At 31.7% G+C, this 13,729-nt stretch overlaps 1 long non-coding RNA gene across 2 annotated transcripts; it reads right to left on the bottom strand.

Moving 5' to 3' along the window:
- Positions 1 to 1,940: 1,940 nt before the first annotated feature.
- LOC143226116 (uncharacterized) lies at positions 1,941 to 9,550 on the bottom strand. 2 transcript variants are annotated; one of them, XR_013014345.1, is made up of 4 exons: positions 9,474 to 9,550; positions 8,554 to 8,612; positions 5,982 to 6,093; positions 1,941 to 4,414 (listed from the first exon to the last, which is right to left on the bottom strand). It is a non-coding gene; the product is annotated as an uncharacterized LOC143226116 (long non-coding RNA). The 2 variants fall into 2 exon arrangements; XR_013014334.1 differs by lacking the exons at positions 8,554 to 8,612; positions 9,474 to 9,550 and adding an exon at positions 9,199 to 9,447.
- Between the last annotated feature and the right edge of the window lie 4,179 nt (positions 9,551 to 13,729).

Below are 13,729 nucleotides of genomic sequence, written 5' to 3'. Positions count from 1 at the left end.
AAAACGATTCTCTTGGAGGCACAGAGAGATGTGTCTGCACTCCCACTGTAGTTGTGGAATGAAGTGCAGAAGCATATGTCCGAGATGGAGTGGCGGGCAGCAATTTCCGAGCCTCAGGATAACTAATGTTTTGAGTGGTTTTCAAACGCTGCACCTTTTTTTCCTCCAACCATTTTGGGCAAGAACGAAAGTAGGAAGGGTGAGAACCATTGCAGTTGACGCAATGTGGGTCCATGTCACACTCATAGGCATCGTGGTCCTTGCTACCACATGTCAGGGAACCACGACATGATGTCTTTGAGTGGCCGAATCTCTGACATTAGAAACATCGGAGAAGGTTCGGAATGTATGGCCATACCCTGCAAATTAGATAACCTGCCTTGATGGTGGCAGGTGCACGTGATGATGTAAATGTCAAAACGAGGGTATTTGTTGGCAGTGTAACTCCATCTTTGCAAGTGGAGATGCGCCTCACTGCAGAAACTCCTTGAGTGGAGAGACCAGCGAGAATCTCTGACTCGGGGACGTTCTTCAAATCCCTCTCAACAATAACTCCTCGTGATGAATTCAAGGTAGCATGAGGGGTAACCTCAATCTGTATATCCCCAATTGCCGTTGAATGCAAGAGGAGTTCACTGTGGTGGGTTGTGGATGTTTCAACTAATATGTCTCCAGATCGAAGCTTCTTTACTGACTTTGGAGAGCCAGCAAGAACCTCTAGTCCCTTCTGAATAAAAAAGGGGGACAATTGCCCTAAAGGTTTTTCTGAAAGAGAATGTAATATAAGAAAATGAGGTACCTGTGTTACAGATGTTGAAGATTGCTGCTCAGAGTCTTCAAGATGTGGTCATTTACCTATAGACTGTTTTTCACTATTTTATTAATATTTGTAATTGGAGTATCCATAGGAAAAAAAGAAAAATTTCGGTGCCCACTGACCCCATCCACCATGGAGCCCTATGAGGGGATGCATTACAATGTCAAACAAGGACACTGCACCAATGTCAGGGTTTTGTTAGCACTATTCCCAAATGCCAGCATGAGAAACAATGTCCACAACACCTGTTGAGAACATCCAACACTGATACTTGGTTGACTCTAGCCCAAGTGGACCAGCCAATTGACCCAAGGGTGGCCACCCAAAGGCCGCCCGTCTACAGGAATTTAAGGCCAAAGTGGTGTGTTAGGGTTGAACCCTTCAACCACCAGGATCCTCTCCTCCCCTTCATGGGTCGCCACACACGGCAAACACGTGGGTGGATGTGTAGATCCCAGAGAAGGTATCCAGACAGAACAGAACCTTCCCTGGGAGGTCCCCTCACCACGTACAGGAATCAACACCGAGGGGTATATGAACTATGAATAACGTTTTTATTGTAAATAGTATTTATCTATGTATATATATATGCTGTGTTTTAGATTAGTATTGTAAAATAATAAATTAAGAAAATCTTAAATTCTATTACTTATATTGTATTAAATGTATTGTACAAAATTCTATGTTGGATTTTATTGGTGAATAGATGGGCTAACACCCGCAGAATTTTATACAGACTAGTTATAAAAGAATCAATCTTGGAAGAGATATAATTTCTGCACAAAGCTTCGCTGGATATAACAGTTCTTCAGCCCCAAAGGACAGTTGATTAAAAATTTAACTGATATTGGATACCTATTTCAGGTGTCATTTGTTGTAAATCCCTCAACAAATATGTAACAAATACTAGCATATCAAATTATATAATCCTGAGCTGATTACAAGCATACTTATTAAGAAGAATCTCTTTTATTTCTTACTTTACCTTATCTCAAATTTCTATTTTTACATTTTACTTACTGTTATAATAATGAATAAAGAAAATACATGAAAAACATGGAATGAAGTATACATCTTGGTCTTTTCTCTTTTTTTTTACTATGATAAAACGTGAGCTTACGTTTTTATATATTAATGGTATTGATACAATAAATAATGCTTTATGTAATTAAACACACAGAAAACACTGTTCTATAAATATGATAATTTCTGGCTTTCTAACTATGTAATAATATCATTAAAGAAACTCAGCTAAGCTTTCCAGTGTAATTTCAAATGACAAAACAGGAAGTTTTGTAAAGAAAACAACAAACTTGATCATTTGATAGATTTAAACTTCAGCTTTCTGTTGGGTATAAATAATAGTGTAAAACATTAAAGAGAACTATTGGCATTTGTGAAAGATGGAATTCAATAGGTGAGTCTGATTAACCAGTTTATGTTTTGTAGAATAATAACCAGAGATACAAAAATTATAATTTGTTTATATTATAATGAGAAATCTATGATAAATTTCTTATTTTTTTGGAGGGATGTTCAATGAATTAGAGAAGAGAAAAGACTGAGAGATAAAATATCACAATTCTAATACCAGGGAAGATTTAGAATTTTATAAATATTTCTTTTTTTAAGAATAAGAACTTAAAACTTATATTATATTAAAATTGTGTTCACTAACTATGTTTTTATACCAAGTTTATCCGTGTATGTTGATAATAAAGTCGTTGATTTAAAATGTAAACATAACTCTGTAAAACATTGTGACATGTACACCTTGAGTTACAGGATGTAAAAGGGCTAACAAAGTAGCTACCTTTATACACAACCACTACAAAATTATTACATTTAAACATGCTCTCCAAAAACATTCAATAATAATATTAGAAGGCAGAAAATTTCCTTTAATTATCACAATTTTTTGGTTGTCAGCAGGTAGTTCAAATTGACTAACGTTGTACAGAGAAAATAACAGATAAAATATAGTTTCACTAAAAACAAACAATTGTATTTGAGAGGTTTTGTATATAAAGTAAATAAAAGTTGAGATTTTTAGATAAAGAAGATTATTTTTAATCTTAACATTCACATCACTTTCCATACAAATTAGTGATAAAAGTACTCAGTATATTCACAGAAAAATTGTTTTTTAGTTTATTACAAATATATCACTAAAAAAATTTTTTTAATGAGAAACACTCATAATGTTTACTGAAAATCTGTCAAGTTTCTTGAAGATATATTTTCTACATTAAAAGTTAGTAGTATCAAAACTATAAACAAGTAAGCATAAAGATGTAATATGGAGAGTCAACCAAACCCATGTTGAGAGAGCTAAATATATACAAGTGTTCTATTTACAATATCCAAGAGAAAGCAACATTTTGTGTGTTAACCACTGAAATGAAACTGGTTAAATATCTGAACTATTTGGTCATTGTACTTTACTACATAACTATCAAATGATTCTTGTGTTTATATTAAATAATACAAATTATTAACTTCATTTTTAATCATCAAAATAACATCATCATCTTAATAGGTTTTGTGAATATTTTCTAAAAATATCACCTGTTAACAGTACAATGTTACAATTCTTGAGATTCCTACAGAAATTACAAGCAAAAAAACAAAACATGAATATCATTTTATTCTGTGAATGTTACTTACATGTTTGTGTGTATAATGTATGAATTTATTTTATTGACCAAAATTAAATTTCATTGAATATGATATACTCTGTTTAAAAAGCGCAATAACTGAAGTAGCAATCAATTTACTTAACTAAGCCTTAGAATGACCTTAAAGGGTGGTATTCAAGTACACCGATGCTCAACACAGTTATACGTATCTACAAAACACAAGTTCATAAATGTTTTGTAAAATTTCAAACATAGATAGTACAATAAACCAAGCTAATATTAATGTGAAATTAGAACAAAAAAATCTTAATGAAAACATGACCAAGTCTGCATCCAACTACTAGCCACTTAGATCATGTAGAAGAAGGCAAAATGCATTTCAAATGTCTTCACAAGCGAGAGATGAGATAAGGATCATAAGTGTCCTGCACTGTTAGATCAATCTATGAACATAGTGCACTGTTCTATATTTTTATAGTAGCTACTACATCAATGATTATTTCCATTTCATAGTAATGAAGTAAAGCTCCTAACTCATACCAACTTGTACTACCCCTAGGAATGACATAATATAGCCTCATTTCATGATGGCATGATAATAAACATGACAAAGAATTCTAAAAGTGTGACAGGACAATAGTTGTATCATATAACTTTTGTCTATGATAAAAGAATAGTACTGATGAAATACATCTGAATTACAAAAGATATTGTAACTACATTTAAAAAAATATGTAACAGAGAATGTTACACAGTAAAACAAAATGCACAAAAAATAGTATACAAGTGTATACTGTAAAAATTATGAATCAAAACTAATTTTAAAAATACTAACAATATTTATCATGCATCTAGAATAGTTGCTGCTGACGTACTGCATACAAGAAAATGTTAAAATATTTATGTACTACCAAAATGCTCCCAAAAAGAATTTTCTGACCATGGCTTCATCAGTAACCTAAAACAGTAAAAACCACTACTTGTGAGAACCTCAACAGATACAATAAAAACCACTACTTGTGTGAACCTCAACAGATACAATATTCACCATGAACTGTTCTTTGTCTTACAGATGTTTGAACTGTCATGATACACAAGTATAGATAAATAAACTGAAAACTGTTAATATTGATATTTATGATACTAGTGAAAAACTTCATTGTGTTGTAGTGATTTCTTTCATTGATTAACACTAATTTATTAATAACACAACTCATTAACAAGTTGTAGATAATTCTATTGTATCCTTTTCAAATTAATTAATTTAATTCTGCACCTTGTGAAATTATTTATTTCTGTCAGTTGTCATTGTTTCTATTATACTTGTTAAATATTTCTTTAAATGACAACAAAATACCCAGAAGTAAACTTTAAAGAAACTTCTCATCTGCCATAGAATGGTAAAATAATTAATATTAAACACTGATAATTTATATATTCATGTGCTTAGTCACTTCATGAAAGTGTTAAGCCTTATACTGTACACAGCTTGTCTATTAAAGAGTGTGTGTAAGTTTGCTTTCCTTGATACTACACATTTTTGTATAAGGTATCAAGTGATGTTCATGATCTGAAATACTGAAGTAGACAGATGTTTATAATCACTTAATATATTTGTGGTCAACATATACAACTTGTTCTTATATTTATAATGTAAATGTACAGTTTTACCTAATCTAAGAAAACCAATAAACCTCTGAGTTACATACCACATGCTCATGTTTCATGAATTTGAGCACAACTGTGTTTAATATGTTTTAGAAACTTACATGTGTAATATAAAAATAATCCCTTGTTTATGATTTGCTCACAGGTTAAGTATTAATTTGTTTAACATCATTTAACAATAAAAGTTGTTCTATTAAATATTTAAATGTTCAAATACCTGTTTTAAATTTCAATGTTAGTTTATACATTACTCCTTATGGATTGTAGGAAATTTATTGTTACATTAGATTACAGTTGTAACTATTACTAGAACCTTAACTGTTCTATGGTTAAGAATATTCATGAGTTTATTCAGGATTGTTAAAACATAAGAAACTTAAAAAAACAACTTTAAAATACACACATAAAATGCTTTTAATAGTTCTTTAGGCATCTAATAAATTACAGTTCTGGATGTTTGGTTGACTTGTTTCCACATGCAATGAATAATTATACAAAATGTTAAACTATTGTTCAAACACATCTATTTTTTTTTGAAATATGTAACTGATTATTTTTGATGAACTTATTGTTTATAATACTGTATGATGAAAACTGCTATCTGACATAGCCATTTACTAGAATATTTTGTACAAAGTGTTCATGCCTATAAAAATAGTTAGGCTAAAAAGAAAGTTTAGTTAAAAACACTATCTAAGGTATGAAATATAATACAAATAAATAGTATTTGTCTCACTCTATATATAAATGCATCAAAGTCATGTTCCTCCTTTTATTGTATGTCAAAAACCTAGTGAAAAAGTTCGAATTAAGACAAAAAAATCAATATTATTGCTTGTAAGTGGTAAGTTACATACCTTCTTCCCTTTCTAAATTAAAAGATTTTTTTCCACTGTTTCTGGCTAGTCAGTGACTGAATACAGTCCACATAACAAAACACTTTGATCATACTTGTCATCTCTATGCAACCTGAATAAAGAAAATTAATAGTTGAAGGTATATTAAATACAAGATCAATGATTTCAACAAATTTTTTATGAAGGTTCTTACTTTAAATATTACATTTTTTTTGTGCTACAGATAAGTAAGCTTTAGTAACCAATAACAGGAGGGTATCTTCAGTAGCCATGGCACTTGAAAGTCTTTTAAGCACAGCAAATTAATCTAAGAAACCTTTGTGTTTCCTTAATATTAGTTATATTTTTGTAGCCAAGCAATTCCAAACATGAAGCAAATATATACTCAATTCAATTGTTTTTATTCATTAGAATCTGTACTACCCTAACCTCAAACTGAAATTCTTAAAGGCAGGATTAGAATAAATTAATCTACAATACCTTGGGCATTGTTAAATACATCAATTGAAAGAGTTTGTTTTTCTAAAACCAAAACTGTAACTGAATATCAAATTGGTTAAGAGATAATGGAACTATGAGCTGAAATATTCTATATGATAAAACAAACAAAAACTCAAAGCCATTCTGTAAGTCTCTATGCTGTGGCTAAAAACACCACATGAGAACAAGATTTATATATATCACTATTTATAATTAACTATTACGGGTAAATACTAAGTATATAGCATTTATTTGCAAATACCCTGATAGAAAAACTATTTTACATAGCAAATATTTGCCAAATATGTAAAAATCCATCAGCAAACAGCTTGGTAGGCAAACTGTTTGATTCTGCAAGTATCTACTTAGGGTATAAAATCTAATTGGTAAATTATCTAGCATAGCAAATGCCTAAAGAACATGAATGAATCATTAAGCATCAAACAGACCAGTAAAAAACATATTTGGTAGCAAACAATCTGGTAACCAAACTGTTTTCCTCAACAAAGGTCTATTAATTACGTAAAATGTAACAATAGATACCAAACAGACAAATTACTTTTCACAAGAAAGGTCTATCAATTATGAAAGCATTTAACAGTATACTACCTGATAGGCAGTCTATTTTCCACAATAAAGGTCTTTTGATTATGTAATATTTAACTACATTAACCTGGTAGATAACCTTTTTCCAAAACAAAAATTTATAGATAGGTAAAATTCAGCAATAGATAGCTTGATTGGCACAATGAAAATCAGCTGAGTACTTATTTGCTACAACACACAACAAAAGCTAGTGATGTACTTTATAGGTTTACAAGGTTAGTACTTTGATTTTGTTTTATCCACCAATTGTAACCCAGTAGGGTGATACTGCCTGGTATGAAAAGTAAAATAAGCCTAGAAGTGGCAACTGGCAATCAAACATTATGAACCTTCAAGATTTAACAGTTGAATGGAAAAAAAAAAATTCTAGTATTTAATGGGCATGAACATTTTGATAAAGGTTAGTATTATTTGTTTATAATAAAAACACATACACACACACACACACACAAGAATATTTGTGTGTGGCTAGCAATTCAATATACATACATGTTAATAATAGGTTAGTTGTGACAATTGAAAAAAACTAAGTGGTTGACATGGCTTTCAGTGTACAGTACAGACTTCATACTTACACTTTTAAGTACAGTGTTAGTATGAGTTTATAAAACTTGTAAACTATATCATCAAATAAAGTGATAAAGTTTTGTGATGTTTGATTTAATACTGTAAATGACTGAATTGTTTCTTGAATATTTTGAAATTATAACATCTTTAAATTTGTATTCAATCTTTCTGTAGATATAACCTGAAATCCTGTTTGTCTTATCACTAGCAACAGAGATCACAGCTGTAAAATTCCCTACAAAGGCAAAACTTCTTGTCACTTACAAATACATACTTTGGAACATATGAAAGTATATAACCAAACTGAAGTTAAAATTCAGACTTCACCTAACTTTCCTATATATTCTTTTCAATAAAACTTAATCATCACCACACATTTACTGAGAAGATTTTTAATTATAACTTATGGATGTAATGATTGCAAACTGTTGATAAAGCAAAGTTTACATATTATAAATGGAAGTTCATGCCTCAATATAAATTCAAACTCATTCCCCACTTCTTTGTAAAGTGAAAGTCTTATAACATTCTAAACACTGTAAATTGTATCTTTATATCAGTATATAACATCCTAAACACTGTAAATTGTATTTTTATATCAGCATATAACATCCTAAACACTGTAAATTGTATTTTATATTAGTATTTATGTTAAAGATTGTTCAATTCATTAATTTTATTAATTTGTTGAATATGAAACGTGTGTAATTCCAAAACATTCATTACAGATGTTTACAACTGTTACCATGACTCTACTATTCATTTTCAGTTTTGTTTCTGTGTCTGGTTGCTGGAGAAAGTATTTTTATGCAAGATGAAAACAAGCAAAAAAAAAGCATGCATCACAATGAGACCTTCCTAATTACTTATACTAAGTTCCATTGTATATTCTAAACATAAATTCTCAGCTTATACTAACCCTTGAACTTGACTATGCCTTGTACTCCAGGTATTGGTGACACAAAGGCAGTTAAAAAGCTGTAATGACAAACTGTGTTCTAAGTAAACTTTTATAATCTAGCTTTTATTGTCAAGTCATAGAAACTGACATGACTATCATATTTAGGTCAGTCAGTAGATATCTGAAGATGTAATTTCAAACACTTAGTGTTTTAAATTTCTTTTTTTAACGGCAGTTTTAGTAAATAAAATTTAAATTAACATAGGCCATTCAAGTTTATAAAAAATGATAAGTCATAATGTAGTTTAGTTGGAAACTTGCAATTATAATCAAGTGAGTTAAACATCCAAAGTGTAATAATACAAAGTGTTGACTATGTTATATTACAACAATTTTTAATACACAAAACAGTGAGTCACATGAAATCACAGCTGATATAAAACAGTATAAAACTGGTCTTTAATATGTGCAACTATCTTTTCTCTGTTCTAAAGGGCTAGTGTTTTGTAGAATACAATCATATTTCAGTTGTAATATGTCACACGTATATATATATATATATATATATATTATTATTTACAAATAAATCTTTAAATTTCAGTTCCTTCTTTTTGAACACAGAACAGTAACAAAATATAGAAAACAGTGATCTCTTCTACTTACAAAATGTGTATACACTTCCCCAGTTAGCTAAGCCTTGTCAAATTTTGCAAGTGGAATATGTGAACAAAATAATTTTTTAATATTTTATATACACATTTTGAAATAAAGGATATAAGTTACTATATCATTATAATTAATTGTTCTTATTAATTAAACTGTATTTGTGTCTAAAGAAAATATTTTTCAAACACTATTCATCTCACCCTTTCTTGTATTTCTACAAAAAAAAAAAAAAAGAGTTTACTCATGAAAACTCTTTTCAAAAACTTAAAAACCTTCTAGGGGAAATCCTGAGCGTTCAATTAGTTGTAAACGCATCATTGAGTGAAGTAAGTAAATGTAAACAAGCATTTCCAAAGACAGAACCGGTGGGCGGAACTATCTTGTTTCATATTCCTGTATAGTTAATGAACTTATAGATACTTACCTACTGTAACATAAATAACTTTTCTCAATTATTATTACCCTCTATATATTCAAATATTTCACTCATTGCTAGTTTTAATACTCTCATCTACGCTACATGTTTAATGTGAATTAGCTGTGCTGTAGCATGTAAACAAACATGCAACAATCCTGTACTAACATGAGTGTGACATACTCTCCTCAGGCAAAACTACCTCTCCCTTGAGATTAGGTACCAAGAAGAAAAAACACCAAAGTGAGAATGAAGGGTGGGAAACGTGAAGAGAGCTAAGTATCTATTGGAAACACATTTTATGTGTAAGAAAATTATAACTTCCAACATGATACCTTGCCTCTGCTAACATAAAACTTGAGTTCCACATTGATCTGATGTAGAGACTGGTGTACCATTGCCAAGATTAGCCATTTTTTACAACGCATCTAAACCTCTGTTTCAGGGAAATGATATGAAACTTAGACTTGACCTTGGACAACTGACCATATAATTTTGAAGTACCCAAGTTAATCCCTTCAACCTGACTTGTAAAAAAGGTGTACATCTGGTCTGGAAGATGAAAGAGGTACTCCAACTGTGGTGTTGTTTGTTTAGCTATCAGGTAAATTCTGTTAGAAGAAGGAAGAAAACGGGAATGTGAGAATGCAGGGGATCTTTAGCAAGTGTCCATTAATTATGTTTTTAATTCATACAGAAATATCATGCGGGCCAAACCTTGTAGAATACGAGCTTCCAAAGACAAGTCCCCCAATGTGATAAAGCCTCTTTAGCAGCATTGTGTTTTTTGAACTGATGTTCCATGGATTGAAGATGAACTGGAAATAGTTAAAGAAGGAGTTTAAAAAGACTTCAGTATTAACCAAACAACAAGTTTGGGTCAAAAGAAACGTACCTACCGTTAACAAACAGCTAAGTGTGCCAGGAGGATACTGTCCATGATGGAGCTAGAGAATGTGATTTATCCGTGTAATAATTAACTGTACTTCCTGGAAGTGGAATATCTATAAGAAACTCTGATCATCCAACATAACAATGGAGAGTACCCAGGAAAGGTGAAACAAAATATCTTGGAATTGATACAGACTGATGAACAACAACAAAAAAGAAGAGCCATGTGTCAATCTCGAATAAATTCACTTACGTCAAGAGGGGTCTCTGCTCAAAAACACAGGAGCTAAGGAAAACAAATGGGCTAACATAAACAACAAAAGAGAATGACAACCTTTCAAAAACCCCTCAGAAAAGGCAAAAAGAAAATAAGAATGAACATTATCTGCAAATGAAATATCTGCCTGAAACCAAACTGGGATTAAAGAACCCAAATGTGAAGAATCTACACAATTTGAATACCAGTGATAGGCCAAAGTATGGGCTGAGGCATTGCTAAGTATGTGGATGCCTTATGTGATTAATTGTAGCAATAAACAGAAAAAGATGCCATACAAGTAAACATAATTTTCAAAGTAATGATGTTTAGCAACTAACAACATTGGAAGGAAACACGTTGAGAAACGTACTGCCCTGCGAGTAATCTGAAAGCGCAGTATAAGCACACATATTTTTAAAGCAATAGTGTTATAAACAACAGAACAACGATGCCTTAAGTAAACGCTGAGAAACTTTTCACACTACAGTTAATCTGTTGATGAATAAATGACGCTACCAAAGATCAAATAAATACAGAGGCATCACTTAGGATATTATTTCAGAGAAACACACTGAAGGACTTTAGTTGTGTCTTTAGATTGAACGAATAGACGCTCTCGGAGTTAAAGAAGTTACCAAAGCTATAAACTAAAAGCGAGGAAATGTTTCATGAATGTTGAACAAAATAAGCAGACATCAGTGAGCTTGTAAGGAAATATACAAACTTAAATTTTGAACCTGAAGATCTGATTAATGAAACGACGCTATAATCGTACCATTGTTCTTGGACGGTGAAAGAAATACTTTACATGTATAGAAAAGTGGTTATATGGTCAATTAAATCAACCAAGCCCGTGTTAAAAAGAGGATTAGCAATTAACTGGGAACGTGAGCCCGGCATGGCCTAGCGTGTTAAGGCGTGCGACTCGTAATCTGAGGGTCGCGGGTTCGCATCCCCGTCGCGCCAAACATGCTCACCCTTTCAGCCGTGGGAACGTTATAATGTGACGGTCAATCCCACTATTCATTGGTAAAAAAGTAGCCCAATATTCTGGGAACTTTATATTGATTTTGTAAGTTTTGATTTTACTTTATTATGTGTTTAACCATCACAGGACGAGTTAACTCTTTGTTGATGGTTTTATATTGATATTTGATTTTTTGTGTCTAATTTATTGCTTAATAAATTTATTATTATTATTATAAAAGTTGGCAGTGGGTAGTGATGACTAGCTGCCTTCCCTCTAGTCTTACACTGTTAAATTAGTGACGGCTAGCACAGATAGCCCTCGTGTAGCTTTGCGCGAAATTCAAACCAAACCAAACCTAGCGAACGTAGAAGTTCGCAAACAAAGTTTGACAATTTAATGGTGCGTCGGTAAGAGTTTTTTTCATGAAACAAACTCGGAGCAATAGTAAATAAGAAACCAGATGTTAAGAATGTAATACCACAGAAACACATGTCAAACGAAATGGTGACAGACGTGTACAGAGACGTGGCTAGTTTTATATTTTTTCGGCTTCTGTTTTCGTACGTTATATTTGGGTTATTGTCTCGTTTGTTTTACTTTTATTTGCGTTAGTATTGCATTATTAGTATTAGTATTGTGTGTTTTATAATATTTTTATTAGTGTGTTTCTCACTGAAGCTTTTCTGAGCCGTAATTGTTTTGGCTTCAAACAACTTGCTGTAGAAAAACCTTCCTTTGTGCGTGAGTACATGTTTTGAAATTTATCACACCAAGAAAAATTTGGAAAGGAATGCCACCGTTCATAGATTACATGTAATCTATAAGAGTATTTGGGCAGGTATGTATTCCCTTGTGATTATGTAATAATATAAACAGATCTGAATCTGAGATTTACTTAAGGAATAAATACAAGGGTGTCCGGTTTTAAATGTGATTTAAGACTGGGCATCCTTGTTTTTATCCCCATTCATAAATAGCCAACAAAATTTTGTCAAATGCACGAAAATCATGGTAGACACCATCGGAAAAATATTTGGTTTTGTCCTACACAACAGTTATTTCAGACTCGATGATACTTTGTACAAACAAAAGGACTAGCAATAGGTAACAGTCACATTTGCAATGATATTCGTGCATAAAATAGAAATCAAAGCCCTTTATACATATAAAAAAACAGGCTTAATAATAGAAGTGTGGTACAGATACATCAACGACATATTTGGTACTTGGAATCATGGAAAATACACACTACAGCAGCTTAACTCTTTCCTAAACAAGTTTCACCCATCAGTCAAATTTATACTAAAATTTCTCAACACAGAAGGATACTTAACGTTCTTAGACGTTGCTTTAAAATATTCAAAACAGACAAATATGGAGCTCCATACATGACAAAGAATGCAAGAAACTGATATTTTTACATTATAAATCATACCACAGAGAACGAGTCAAGAGGGAAAGCATAACAGGTGAATTAAAGAAAATAAATCGAAACTGACCCACGTCGAATCATTAAAACACTACTATTACAAAAAGGTTACCGTGATTACACTAAATAACATAAATTTTGTTCCTGGAATGTCTGTTATTTCTTAATTGCTTATGTTGTAAAAGAACAGAAAATTGACATTATTCCCTTAAAACTTTGCTTTTGTGACCTGGATAATGACATTTTGAAATTAACCTATTTTATATGTAAAAACGAGCATATTTGCGCATATTCATTTACATTAGGTCTGAATAAAACAACATATGAATCAAGATTTACCTGTATGTATACTAAAGTTATACAAAAATGAACAAAAAGTTTAGAAGTAAGTAGTTTTTCGATATTTGCGACTGCGTGGCACTGAGGCGATGGGTGATGGAAGGTCCGGATACATGATAGCAGATGCATTCTTGTCACCCCGACGTTTGGAAGGGTCTATCATGCAGAAGTAGCAATTGCTTGAGTGGACAATGGGTTCACGCCAAATTCTTAGAACAGCGAATT

Source organism: Tachypleus tridentatus, chromosome 1 (assembly GCF_004210375.1).
Source record: "Tachypleus tridentatus isolate NWPU-2018 chromosome 1, ASM421037v1, whole genome shotgun sequence".
Lineage (NCBI taxonomy): Eukaryota > Metazoa > Arthropoda > Merostomata > Xiphosura > Limulidae > Tachypleus > Tachypleus tridentatus.
The sequence above is the reverse complement of the archived record's forward strand: the minus strand, read 5'-3'. Positions and strand labels throughout refer to the sequence as shown.